Source organism: Equus przewalskii, chromosome 20 (genome assembly GCF_037783145.1).
Source record: "Equus przewalskii isolate Varuska chromosome 20, EquPr2, whole genome shotgun sequence".
Classification (NCBI taxonomy): Eukaryota; Metazoa; Chordata; class Mammalia; order Perissodactyla; family Equidae; genus Equus; species Equus przewalskii.
The window spans coordinates 31,424,939-31,437,031 of record NC_091850.1 but is presented as its reverse complement, the minus strand read 5'-3'; the positions used below and the strand labels follow the sequence as shown (position 1 = coordinate 31,437,031).

At 42.7% G+C, this 12,093-nt stretch overlaps 1 long non-coding RNA gene across 1 annotated transcript; it reads left to right on the top strand.

Moving 5' to 3' along the window:
- The first annotated feature begins 1,027 nt into the window (after window positions 1–1,027).
- LOC103550091 (uncharacterized) lies at window positions 1,028–11,342 on the top strand. Its single transcript, XR_544682.2, has 3 exons — window positions 1,028–1,418; window positions 2,137–2,246; window positions 4,788–11,342. It is a non-coding gene; the product is annotated as an uncharacterized lncRNA (long non-coding RNA).
- The last annotated feature ends 751 nt before the right edge of the window (window positions 11,343–12,093 follow it).

The window sequence follows — 12,093 nt, the reverse complement described above, 5'->3', positions numbered from 1 at the left end:
GCAGTGCATAGGTCTGCACCTGGGATCCGAACCGGGGAACCCCGGGCCGCCAAAGTGGAACGTGTGCACTTAACCGCTGCACTACTGGGCTAGTCCTCCAGTAATACTTTTGATCATTGAGTTTTAATATAAGTAACAGGGCAGAGGGAACTTAGGTAAGATGTCACAGAAGCCTCTGCCATTAAGGAAGGGAGGAAAACACACCCCTTGCATTCCCAGAGGGCTGTGGGAAAGAGAAAGGAGACAGAACAGGATACGGTGGTCAGATGTTGGGGCCCTGAGGGACCTTGCTCAAGGCCCAAAATTCAAGGGTTGCTGAAATATCTAGGTAAGTATATGGAAACCCAGTCATACTGGGATGATTGATCAGTTTCCTTAGGTGTAGCCTGAGGCTACCTGCAAACTTCTGGAATTGCCTCACAATGGGCTGGGCAACTGTAATTTCCAGTGTGGTATGTATCACTGACAGAGAGGCGGCTTGATAGATGAACCTGAGGCACCACTTCTAGCCTCCTGTGATCTGTTAGTGTCATTCTTGGAGCTCAGAAATTCCCATATGGCCCAGGGAGGGCACATGGAGATGCTGAGGGGGCTTGGAGTGGAAACAAAGGTTCGCAGTGACAATGTTGGACCTTACCTGAGCCCTGTGATTCGGGAAAACTAGCCAAGGATAAGAAATCCCCTATCTTTTTGTGTTCCAGGAAAGGGCTCACTTCAAAGCACCACCCTCTCCCATATGACCTAGAAAAAGCTATCTGATGCCACCTAGTTTACCTACTACAAGACCAGACCCGTACCCTCCAAATTCCCATTCTTTGCCTCATAAATGGTTAGCTGAATTGCTTGTGTCTACTGATCAACTGAACAAAATACTGGTTAATTAAACTTTAGTTAGAGTTAGAATTTTCTCCTTCTCCCAGTTCTCTTAACTTTGGCCCACCTCCAGCTGAGTCAGTACACAGCCCCTCCCAAGATTAGGCTCGCCTCTCAGTAAAATATTCTCTGATTCACTATTCCATCACACCACTCTTTCATCCCACTTCCTCACACCCAGTTCTTTGTAACCTTGTTTACTCTTCTCTATAAAAGAAAAGCTCTATTTGCAGAACTCTTGAGATGCTTGCAGATATTATGGTTAAGGCGTCCTCCCAATTACAATAGCCCCACCTCCTACTGCAATAGCCCTTTTTGCAACAATCCTTTTGAATAAGTCTGTCCTTACTAAGTCTGTATTTCTTTTTATTTGACAACAGCATATGTGAGCTTGTGACCAGAGGCAAATGGCCAGAGCCACTGATCCAACCGTGGATGCCAGAATGATGTCCCAAGGCTCAAATGGGGCCATCGACACCTCAGGGATGAGATCCAACAACTTGCTCCATGGTACAGACCAGTGAGGACCAGAGGATGTCACTCAGGTTTGGCGCCCCTTTTCCATCATCGTGAGGTCTCATGATTCCCTCCTTCAGCCAGTTTACATCTTGGAGAAGAGGGTCTGGAGTGATCCACAGGCACTGAAAAAATTTACTCAAAAGAATCAAGTCTGTTTCTTCCAGCTTAAAAGTCTTTTTTGAATGAGACACCATTACTGGAAAATTTATTTTTTTCTTGCTACCCAGTAGGCTCTTATGAGGGTGACTGGCTCTGTTACCAAAAGTTTACAAAAGCCACATTTTCTTAACTACAACTAACAGTAGTGTGTGCAAATTTGTGACCGGCTACACTAGAATTATGAATCAAACAAAACAAGATGATGTTCCACAGCAATAAATGTAAAATCCTGCCTTTGAGCTCAAAAACATGTAAGGACAGGATGTGAATATTTGGTTTAGGAACAGCATGGCAGCACTCAGGAAGAAAAAATTAGGGGTTGCATTAGTCAGGAATTTTTTGGTCGCAACTTACAGAAACCCAACTGGAATTAGGCAAAAGGTCAAAAAGGGAATTTATTGGATCTTGGAATCCAAGAACAACCAGACTGAGGGAAGGAAGGGAGGCTGCTGTGTTTTAGGGAAAAACGGGGCAAGGGACACAAAGCTGTGGGACTCCCTCCATTCTAGTCTTGGCTTCTCTTTGGGTGGCATTCTCTCCTTTGGGTTTTCTTCTCTCTCACTACACACCATCCTTCTGCACTAGGCAGGGTTATCGCCCTTCAATGCTTTTGAGTCTCACCTCTTCTGACTTTTGCTACTGGACTTGATGGCGGCTCAGAAGAATGCTGTGGAAGAATTCTCATAGGAAACCTGGTAAGGGCTCTCCTGTGGCCAGGGAAAGAGAATCATGTAAAAAAAAAAAGCTGTTCTCAAACTAGCCATTTAAATGTGTTTATGGGAGGGAGAAAAGAAGGGGGCCACTCCAAAATTTCAAGAAGTAAAGGAAGTTTCTGGATAAATAATCCCATATAGTCCAAGTATAAGTGTGTGGTCAACATTGTTAATATTAAGTAAGGGAGAGAACATGTTTTTCAGAGAAGTTGATGTGGTGGGAGCCCGGGTCTGTGGATGTGGAGTTCAGGGTGCCACAGTTAGCACACATGGAGGCTGGGGTTTCCTTATGAGGTCACACTTAGAGGACATTATAGGCCACATGGAAGGCGTTTCGAGGGAAGCAAGTAGACTGGTGCGGCAACTCAAACCATCCCGTGTTATTGCTGATGTAGCTATCTCGAGGACCCCCTGAAAGTACTGAGGATGTTTAGACTGGAGAGAAGAAGGCCAGGGACATAGCAGCCATTGTCAACTGCTCCTATTCTTTATGGACTAGTACCTAGAAGCTTCAAGGCAACAGAGTTTGATTCAATATAAGGACTTCCTCACAGTGATGGCTGCCCCCGATGAATGGGTGTGTATGACGAAGTGGTGAGATCATGACACATGACAGTACAGGGTACATTTATTGACTCCTTCATCTATTCATTCATTCAGCAAATATTTATTCATTAACAAATAGACCACATTAGTAAATGGACAAGTTCTACAAGAGCAGCTCAACATTGCAGTACCCACATGGCCCAGTGTACTAGCACTATGTTAATATTTGTTAAATGAATGAAAGAATATATGGATGAGTGAGGGGGTGTGGACACTGTGCTGGGTACTAGAGATGACCTTACGACCCTCAAGGAGCTGACAATTTAGTAACCGAGGCAGTTGATCAAACAGTGATGGTGCTCTGCATGCAGTGGATACATGTACAAGTTGCTTTGAAAGAACAGAGGGGTGGTATTGGCAGAAAGTGTTCCTGGAGCTCAGAGAAGGGCTGGCAGAGTTGGAAACTTCTTATTGGAAAAGGTAAGCAAAGTGGAGAGGAATGGGAAGAACATTCCCAGAGGGAGAAAAAGTATAGCTACGGGAAAGAGGTGGGGCGAGGCAGGCCTCTTGTTCCTGGGTTGCCCCTCTGCCTGATGGAAGCCCCTCTGCAGGCCCCATGGTGCTCTGGTTCTGTTCCTTCCACTTCTGCACTGCACTTCCCATTCCTGCCCCATGATATGTGCTGGAGTGGAGGGGGACAGCCAGAGAACTCTGGGTGTGCGGAGGAGGCCTTCAGCCCATGTTCTCCCCACCTTCATACGGAGAAGGCAAAGGCCTAGGGTCACCGAGGTGCCCTAAACTCCTCAGAAGAAGCCCTTTACTCACTCCTTTGTTGGAGCATTTATGCTCTCACTCCCATCCCTTCCCTTATCTAACCTGACCTCCTTTCTCTACTGTGATGTGATGTGGTGTATGTAATATACTCAGAATCACAAAGGTGTAAATGATGGACCAGGTTTAATCTCTTACCCATTCAGCGTTCATCTACATTTTAATAAGAGAGAGTATTTTTAGCCAAAGCAATGATATCCTCAACAGGAAATCCTGAGCATCTCCAATAGAAGTGGGAAGATTTAGAGGATCAGTGATAAGGATGAACTTCTTTACCCCTCCACCTCCAAGAGTTTTTTTCACACTGCTGGTCGTGGATTGGGAAATCAATTTTGAGGGTCACAGTTAGCATTAAAAAAAATGAAATCGAATTGAGTAGAATGGAATAGAAGAGACAAAAATATCAGAGTTCATAGCATGCAGTAAGGGTAAGTTACGTTTCACAAAACATATTTCAGGTAAATGTATATGTGTGTGAATGATGTAAAATACACTTTTTGCTGTGAGTTGTAGTAAAACCAAAGATTTGAAAAAGCACTGCCTTAAAATTACCCTCTAGAAAAGTACAATTTGATTTTTCCTGAATGAGTTGGCTTTTTCTTAGAATTGGGACAATCTCGGCTAGTCTAGCCTGCCTTGTGGTGGGTTCTAAGCAGAATAGTATTTCGATTTTTTTTTTCTATGTCCCATATCAGGGGAGCGGAGGTCTCTCAGTTTTTCCAAGTCCTCTCAGGAAACGAAACAAAATGAAATGCTAACCATTGTTTCCTGCCTACCTAAGCAAAGGATTTTTGCCTGACATGTCCCCATTATAAGAGATGAAAGCTTGACTCAGTGTTTCTAAGTGCCTTTGAGGATTAGAGTCATTCATAATGCATATCTGCCATTCACAAGAGTAAATGTGGATTTCCTACTGGACTTTTTTCCATTTGTCGAAGGCAGGAAAACCAATGAGGCTTGTTTAAATCAAATGAGGTCACGGTTTGGATAACTAGTCCTGAGGAAGAAAAGCTAGACCCACTACTAGTATTGCAAAGTGTTCCCCTGTTCCCAAAGGCAAGCTGAGCCCTTGGGTCTATGGCACCAGGTAAAGGGAGCACAAGAACACACAGACTGTAGAAACATTTTCTTTTCTTTTTTTGCCAGAAAAGCCTCCTGAGCTCTGAAGAGATGCATGGAGAATTCCATTTTACCGAGTCAAGAGGATCAATTAAAATGCCACGTCTGCTAGGTTTAAGGTGAAATAGAGCCCCTGGAGATTCAGAAGGACCACTTCGAGAGTTTCTGCCTCAGGGAAACCTCCCAGAATTGTAAACTGGTTGTTCAGGTGATGAAATTTGTCCAGAGTCTGTGCCACCCAGATGCAAGAAAATAAATCCACAACTTTGGCCAAATTGATAATGAGTAATGATTAACAAAATGTTCTTTTCCCTGGCTGGACTCCCGGGAGAGAAACTTTGTTTCTCCCAGGTGGCTTAAAGAGGAGCTTGCCTTTGTGTGTTCTCCACATTCCAGGAAAGATGAAGGTAGAGCTAACGTCTCTCCTGCAGGCGAAGTTCCCTGTCCTAGGTGGTCTTTATGGATCAGGCTGCCTCCTAATTACATACTGATCATTTAAAAAGTGAAACTCCAGGGAGCGACGGGCCAGTGAGCAATTCCTCTGACTCCTCAGAGCCATCAGACTCACGTGGTAAGTCGTTACCTCCATGATATCATATTTCAAGAGCTTCGGAACATAACCTGGTGCTCCCTGCCTGAAGTCCCACATGACATTAGCCCCGACTGAAATTGAGTCTACTGGAAGAAGTCACCTCTAAGCCTTATCTGCTACCTAAATTTTAGTATGAAAGATTTTTTACTTAAAAGGAATACGTGGGGGAAAGCTGGGAATATCAAATGTTATTAGCATTTCTTTCACGTTTGGCCCCACGCAATTCGAATGGACTTGTTTGTAGTTTAATAAATCAATGTCTATAAAGAAGCAATGAGATGAAAAGTGGCAAACAAGGTCCCAGTAACCACTATTTTAAGGAAATGCAGACCATAATGATCAGCAGAGGGAGGGAGGATAGGGGGCTATTGACAAGGCCGACTGAGAAATGACAAATAATCCTTTACATAGAGAGGTTTGCTTAGAAATGAATGGTCTGTCTGGGATTCTTGTAAAGTTACAGGAATTATACCAAATATGACCCAAGTTTCACTGGAAATGGTTTATGGATCAGAGAAGTATGTTTGGAGAGACAGTTGAAGAAAATTCAGTGAAAGCTATGAAATGTAAACGAAGTCTAAGAGTCTGGAGCCTTCCATGAATGCCTGTGAGGAGTCTTTCCCAAGCAGAATTCTTTTGGGAATGTAATTCTGGATTCCCGTTTTCGTCACTTGACGCTTAATATGTGCCTTTCTCTTCTGGGTGAGTTGGGCATATGCATACTTAACATCTCCCCTCGTTCTCCATATTGCTTAGCAGAATGCAAGAGTTTCACAGACAGAGGTTGGAAGGAAGGAAGGAAGAATGAAAGAGAAGGATAAGGAAAAGACATAGGGGAAAACATGGAAGGAGGGAAGAGAAAGAAAGAAAAAGAAGCAAGTCCTACTAGAGCCTAGAAAATAGAATGCAGACAGAAATAGAGGCTTTGTTTATTCTGCTTCACAGTCAGGCTGTAGCCAGGACTGATATCTGCCTTCCTGTCCTGGGAGCGGGGTGATCTTGCTTATCTGAGCTTGGGATACAACCAGTAATGGGATTCTAGAATGAGCAGTGCCCACACGGCTCCCTAGGAAGACCAGTCAAATTGAGTGAATCTTAGAGAGGTAAAGAAAGAGAAAATGAGGAGAGAAAGAGGAGGCCCAGGAGGTGTTATGTGGGGAAGAACGAGGCAAGTGCGTTTATTTCCAATACACAGTAAATGTTTTGCAGGTTGTGCAAGCTAATAGTCGACACATGAGGTTGGTCTTGGATAGAGCAGGTAGTCAATAAACAGTCCCTGGAAACTGGGGGTGGGCAGAGAAGTAGGTGCTAAAAGATTTAAGGGATTAAATTATTTTCAAGCATATTAGAAGTATTTAGGTTTCAAATTGATGTGCCGATTATAAATAATTTTATTTTTTTGGTGAAGCAGGTCCCCAAGGGTCTTGCTAGTCACATGTGTTTTTGTCCCACTGTGGTCATTTTATGGACCACTTCCAAATTCAAGATGCTAAAGTATTTTCTTCTTGTGAATTGGAGGCCAAGCCAGAGGCTTGTCTCCCTGTGGGCTTCATGCTTCTGCGAGGGGCCACCTTTTCCTCTTCCTGCTTCCCCACACCCCATTTCTGCGACCATTCTCATTCAGCAAGGACGGGGACCACCATATGAAATGTGGACAACTGTGAGTGTCTGCTGATGTTCACTGAAGACCTAGACTTCTGCTACTGCCTTCACCCCAAATCTCCCCCTAGAATTCCCTCTCTGCTTTCTGGGGTCCCAATTTCACTGCAGGGAGTCCTGCAGACAACAGCGGCTGGAACGGAAGAGAATGAAGGAGTCCCAGCAGCTACTCTGTGACGTCCTGAGATGGAACTTGGGGTGTTTTAATTTCAAAAGCAGAGTTGAAAGTGGTGATGAGATTTCACGGTACCATTAGTGTGGTACTAGACTTGAGGCACAAAATGAGTTAAGGAGGCATCTGGAAGCTGGCTCAGAATTCAACCACAATGTTTCTATGACAAATTGGCTACTAATTTGCCAATAACCAACTTAGAAATGACTATTAGAATCAAGACATATCCACTGAGAACTAACAGAACTAATACGGTCTAACTATTTCAGATTTTGCACAAAACTCAGATGGATCTAACTTGTCTGAATTAGGGTCTTCAGGTAAAGTAGATTGAATACATCCTATTTCAGTGGGCTTGCCCTCATTACAGGCTGATTTGCCCACAGGGAAATAGGCAATAAAGTCTGATACTCTGATGGTACTAACACTTTCTGGATGTTTGTAGAAGGAGCAACCTTGGTCCAAGTGAACAAGAAAAGAGGAAGTTCCCAAACCACTTGCAAAGGGTTGAGGCCGAAGAACAGATGTCTCTGGGCTGCCCAGACGTCGGCCGCATGGCCCAGCAGTGCTGCCGCTGCCGAAACCCCAAGTCTGCAAGTCAGGGTGGTCTGGAAGTGAAGGATTGTTTTCCTGAGAGTGGTTTCAAGAATGCAACTCCTCACCTAATAAAAAGAATGTGCAATGATTAACTGAGTCTAATATTAGCATCTGCAAAATAAAGAGCAATTGGGCCTGCTATTAAAGAACAAACCTTGCATGCACCCGCTGCCAGGTAAAATCTGTTCTTTCTCAGTCATAAATCTTTCTTGGACGCCAGAGAAGAATTTCACTTCCGTCAGAAACACTGGGTGAACCGAAGAGAAAGAACATGCTGTTTTGGAGATGAAAGCGACTTGAGTTTAAAGGTCTTGGTGCCTTTTCTGTCTGTTTTGCTTGCTTTCTCTGTGGTGTCCTTGACTTGGCCATGCCTTGCATTGTTTGTTGGATGATGAGGCAGCAGTGGGAAAAGGTCAGGATGGGTCATTTGCTTCAGGCTGTAGCTTCAGGCAGAGAACTAGCATCTGACATCGAATCTCACTGTTCTCCAGGGTGGACCCTTGGTGAAACATCTTTGAACACCGAACCCTTGATAATTGTGAAGAATACATTAAGAGACTTTAGGATTTTCCTAAACTTGAGAACTCCATCCACTAATTGAGATGCAGAAGTTGAATTGATTTGTTCATCAAATAAGGTTACCACTCTTGCTGAACCAGAGACTCAAATTGGTAGTTGCCACTTTACTTGTATTACCTAATCTGACTTCATGAAACGCTTTGATGTAAGGCAGTGGTTTTCAAAGTATGGGCCTCACAATACCAGCATCACCCGAGAACTTGCTAGAAATGTACATCCTTGGGTCCCATTCCAGACTTACTGGGCCAGCAATCTCCCTCTTCAGTAAGTCCTCCAAGTGTTTCTGATGGACGCTAAAGTTTGGGAACCACTAATGTAGGAAACATTATCACCATAAAACATATTATATGCTGTGATGTCTTGGAACTTTGAAGTCTCTCTTATAGCTAAAACTTTAAATTCTAGCTTTCCAAGGATCTTCAGTACCATGCGTGCAGTAGGCAGTCAATAAATGTTCCCTATAGATGCTGTGTCTCTGAGATAGTAATCATCTTTTATTTTCCTCTTTTCCTCCCTTCCCTCCTTGCTCCCTCCCTTCCTACTTTCTTCCCTTTCTGCCTTCTTTCCTTCTCCTTCTTTTCTTTTTTGTCTGCCCTGTATCACTTTGGGGAGCATCTCTTCCCCTTTACATATATTTTAGATGGTGCTGATAATCAAGTGGGTCTGATCTCACCTACCACTCAGTGTCCACTTCACCCAGGCTGGCCAATCAAAGTGCTCCACTCTCTGGACACAGTAATTGGTCCAGAGGTCCTAGCAGGGCCACTGAGAGCCTTTGGGTTGGGGAGATCAATATGAACTTTATGAAGGAAAGACTGTCTATTCCCGACTTTGTGAGCACCAAGAAACCAGGTGAACTTGGAACTTCTTGGGGGCTCATCTTCCTCCACATGCAGATGGTCTGCCTGGGAATGAAGCCATCTCAGAGGAAGGCAAAGCCAAGTTCTGGACGGAGAGAGGGCAGGGAGTTGATGTCACCTTTTGAACCCAGAGCTTCACCATGCCTTGAAGTCAGAATCCGCTCTCTCCTTGGACGTCATATTCAATTCAACGTTCCCTGGGAATACCTTAATCTGGGATCCTGGGGACATTCCTATTAATGATTTTGTACTTATTGAAAAAGTAGGAGATACACATACAAATTGGTACCTAGTAGACTGTGTCATTTAGAAAGTTAAAGTCCCTTGTGATGATAACCACTACTTCCCTGAAAATCACTGTATGTAGTTTTGTGCATATTCCTTTAGATTTTTCTGTCAGTATACTAATAAATTGCGATGTTAACTGAGAATTTTCTTGATGCCGCAGTTTTTCTAGAAGCCAATAAAATCAAGGATAAAGCAATAGGTTCTAACACCTACATTCTAGAGTGAGCTTGTTGGACTGTTCATGCAGGATTTGTAAAGCGAGTGATCCAGGCCTGCCATTATTAGCTCATATAAGAGGTTATATTAAAAAAAGCCTATGAATTCATGAGGGCATTGACAAGGCCAATAGGAGCACATCTGTAGAGAACATTCTCAGCATGGCGAGGGCCACCCCCATCCTGACATAGGGGCAGAGAAAACTTCCCTTTCACCCTAAGCCAAGTAGGGGAGGTGACTTCAAGAAAATCACTCAGGGGATGTCTTATGCATCCACTGGAATTTGGGTATGTGGTACCTGGTACCTCATTCATCCTTTATTGCTACCCACAGGGCAGCAGAGGGAAGAGATGAGACTGAACTCATAATTTGATTTAATCTGACTTGATTTCCTCTCTGACTGTCTGCCAACTGTTTCCAATTTGGAACGGTTACAAAATGTGAAATTATTCTGGCAGAATGCATCTATCTGGTTTGGTTGACCCTTGGAAAACCTTCCTCCATCATATCCAATCATGGATTTCTCCTCCAAACCCATGACCTTTCTTTTACACTCTCCTGAGTCATTCTTCCCAACCTGGGTCCCCGCCACTCAACAGACTCAGGCACCACACAGTGAGGTGGTTATTATTGTGTGAAGTTATTTCGTAGGGCCAGTTACACTGGTCATACACACAATGACTTTAGATATGTGTGCACAGACAGTGGCATTCTTTACAATAATTTCCAGGTCTATGTCCCAATTAACACCAGAAATTTCTGGAACTATAATTCTTTTTCTGGACTCTCTATATACCTTTCCATCCCCAGTTTCTTCTCCATGTACCCAAATAAACTCCACTGCATAAAGTTCTTGAATTCTGCTTATGGGATCTCCCCTCACTGAATCCCCTCTTTTCTGTGCATCTAGCTATTAGGTTCTACTCCCTTATAGACGCTGTAAGAATATTGTTTATAATAACCATTTATTAATTTTAAATAAGTGCACTTTTGCCACATTATCCCATCTCTTACTCATAAAATCCTTCTGAGGTAACTCTGTCTCCATTTTGAAGATGGAAAAAGAGAGGCTCGGAGGGATTGAATGATTTGCCCAGTGTCACACAGCAAGTAAGTAGTGGAGGTAGGACAAGGACTCAGATTTTCCTTCCTTGTAAGATCTATCTTCTTTTCCTTACGACCCCATCTCCTCACTGCCTACTCTCTGAAGCCACAGGATTACATTCAGGTCCACCAGTTTCAGCTATTTCTCTCTGCTCTATATCTCTGTCCTTTCTCTTCAAACTCTCTAGAAATACTTCAAACTCTTTCAGAAGTTTCTATTAGTAGAGTTATATTTCAAGCACTCTGATCCTGGTCAGACTTCGGGCTGCCAGTCTACAAAAGAATTTTCGGGAGCAAATTGCTTCTGCTGATCAGTCCAACTTGAATATTTGAGACTTTTGTTCTATTAACTTTTCTTCAGAGGTGTTTTCTTTTTTAAAAGAAAAATATTTCCCTCCGAACAGAAAAGAGTTGAAATTCCCATTTGTGGGATGGGGGAGGTTTCTAAAAAAAATCAAGACGTTTCTAAAAACAACAACTTGAGCAAATATCTGAAAAATGCTAGTAAATTAAAATATTCACTCAAAAATCATTGTTTCATCATCATTCTGTATGTATATAACATATTTACTTTTTCTCTTCCCATATCACTCTTGGCTACCAGCAGTTTTTATGAAATCTTTGTTCTATATAATTGTTTTTTTGTCAACTTTTCAATTAACAAAGAGAAAAAAAGGATGATCTTTAATAATATTACTTGCTTTTGACTTTTGATATAACATTCTAAAATTGTTGACACTGAATAATAATGGAAATAAAGAGTAAAAAGGGCTTATTACTTGTGTGTAACTGCCTGAACGGACGCTAAGTGATTTATACAATTGATTTCAAAATTTAAATCTTTTTTAAAAATACACTTTCAAGTATGTTGGTTTTCATCTTATCTGTCTAAATATTAGGCTTCCGGGTTTATACGTCCACTGAAAGTGGCTCAGATTAACAGCATTTATTCTTGGTTCTCGGGAAAAAATGACATAACCTAATTTCGTATGTCTAAAAACACGAGTTGCAAAACAGCATTTACGGTAAATGTTTACAAACACAGCCTCACTTGACCTTCAAAACAACCCAGTGAAATATTATCATTATTTACAAGGTGAGAAGTCTGAAGGTCAGAAGGCCCTCATTCTGTAAACATTGATTAAGGTTTACAGGGCCGAGGAGAAGAAATCTTCAGGGCGGCCATTTGGCCCAATCTGCAGGCTTAAAAGGGATGTTCACTACAGCTGTTTTTAAGTGGAGATTTTGTCTGTGGAAACAGGGTCT